Raw genomic sequence first — 2,455 nt, forward strand, 5'->3', positions numbered from 1 at the left:
ACTGGAAGGGGGGGAAGTGTCCGGACTGGAAGGGGGGGAAGTGTCCGGACTGGAAGGGGGGGAAGTGTCCGGACTGGAAGGGGTTAATGCTATAGAAGTCTTCATCCATGGCAACGTCTTTGCACCTTTCATGGCCGGTTTCTTTCTGAGACGTATTCCAGGCAGCAAGTGAATATAGCTGGTGAACTGCTGCTGCTCCAGCAACTACTGCAATCGTGTGAACTGAGAACACTGGAGGTCAGTAACCCACTTCAGCCAGAATCCACACTGAATAAAATTGGAGAATGCAAAATCTGGTGCAGCTCTGCAAAGAAACCAATCAGCTTCCAGGTTTTATTATTAAAGCGTAACTGAACAAGCTGAAGATAGAAGCTGATTGGCTGCCGTGCACAGCTGCACCAGATCCCGGGTGCTCCAGTTTTAGTAAATCTCCCCCCCAGTCTAGGCATCAAACAGCTGGAACTTAACCTCCTTAATGGTCTGATTATGTCCATATTTCTGCGCTCAAAGCGGTACATTTTTTTGCATGGAAATATGTTGTTTTTTATTGTAGGCTGTAATTTTTAGGAATAACTCACTGAAATCTGTCCGAACAAGAGTCTAGTAAACATCCCGGGGATGATAAAATTTGAAACACGAAATCATAAATTATAATTTAATAAATAATCATAAAAAATAATATAATAATAAATTTAATTCAATAATATAATCAAACCCAAAAACACTGAAATGTGAAATATAGCGCCAAGTTCGCATATCGCTGAGCTCAGTCGCAGAATCGTTTTCAGTGTCTGATGATGAATTTCCCCCACGAATCATTATCACTCAATTCTGCAAGTGGTTCTGATTTACTATCGCTGTTCTCTAGCCGGTCTAAAACCGCGTCTGACCTAAAGGGACGCTTTTTGGACGCCATGGACGTTTCTCAGTTTCCAGGCAGAAAGAAGAGTAAAAATGCAGGCAGGGCGCCGGACAAAGCACTCGGGACAAAATGTATGTGAAATGGTTTGATACAGGAATGTTATACTATGTGATTTTAGTGTATTTAGTGAATGTCACTTTTTAACATTTTCATATTTTCCGCCAGTTCCATCCCCCGTACGTCCCGACATCGCAGGGAACGGAACCTGGAAGACAGATGGCGGCATCGGCCGGAGGACATTACAGGGGACACTGCAGGGGGGACATCGCGGGAGCGCAGGACAAGGTAAGAGAAGAAGAGATCCCGGAGCAATGCTGCAGTGTATTCCCGAGTGTAGCTCAGGGGGGGGGGGGGGGGTTACCGCTTGTGGGGCTGAAACTTTACCCCGAGCTACACTCGGGAATACCGCCAGGGAGGCTAAATCATTGAAAGAACACATGGCTTCCTTTATATCCGGTCACCTGCACTTCCTTACCTTCGGTTCACATCTGTGTGGGTGGTACCCGCAGCTGCACCAACCACACAGAGGAATGAGGGACCTGCAGGCGGGTGCCATTAATTCTAATGACACGCCGCCCACACTGGAAATCGCAACCGTACTGGGAACCGAGGTTCCCAAGTGGTGCAGGGACTTCTTCCCTGCATGTTCCGGGACATAGGAGTCCATTCAAATGAATAGGCTCTTGTGCCCGGGCAAATCGCGGCCCACACATATGTGAACCAGGGGTTAGGGCTCATTCACATTAGAGGCAAGGACTGCCACTCCTCTGAAAAGTGATTCATGCTTGGATAACTTTTCAGAGGCGTTTGACATCTCTCCTCAACGCCTGTTTTAACCCCCTAAATGTCGCACCACCGCATGCACTGCACATGGTTGCAGGGCACCCCATTCACTTGAATAGTTTATGTTTGGCAGGCGCCAGTGCCCACCAAGCCACAAGGGATATAATGCCTGTGTGCACACCCCTGGCTGCTGCCTAAACGGTGAGTGGTTGGGGGGGGGCATAAAACTTGGATTTACCACCCCCAACCACACGTGTGCCCGAACACTTAACCACTTCCCGTCCGGTCCATGTACATAAACGGCTGGACAGGAGCAGTGCCAAAGTGGGTGACTGTTTATAAACAGCCCCCGCATTTACTGCCCGTGAGCGCTCCCTGTGAGCGCACGGCACCACAATCCAGTGCCCACTGTATCCTCCGGACACAGCGCAACACCAATCACTGTACGGGACCTCTGTGTGAGGTTCCAATTCATGTGATCACTGATTGCCAGTCAGTGCCACCTAACAGTGCCAGTCAGTGCCGCCTATCAGTGCCATATATGACTGCTGCCTTTCAGTGCCCATCAGTGATGCCTCTCAATGCCCATTAGTGCCACCTATCAGTGCCGCCTATCAGTGCCCATCACTGCAGCCTCATTAGTGCACATCAGTGGAGAAAAATCACTTATTTACAAAATTTTATAACAAAAACTAAGAAAAAAAATTTTTTTTTTCAAAATTTTCAGTTGTTTTTGGTTTGTTTAGCAAA

The sequence above is a fragment of the Staurois parvus genome, unplaced genomic scaffold (genome assembly GCF_062004578.1).
Source record: "Staurois parvus isolate SC_StPar_1 unplaced genomic scaffold, SC_StPar_1.0 ptg001017l, whole genome shotgun sequence".
Taxonomy (NCBI): domain Eukaryota; kingdom Metazoa; phylum Chordata; class Amphibia; order Anura; family Ranidae; genus Staurois; species Staurois parvus.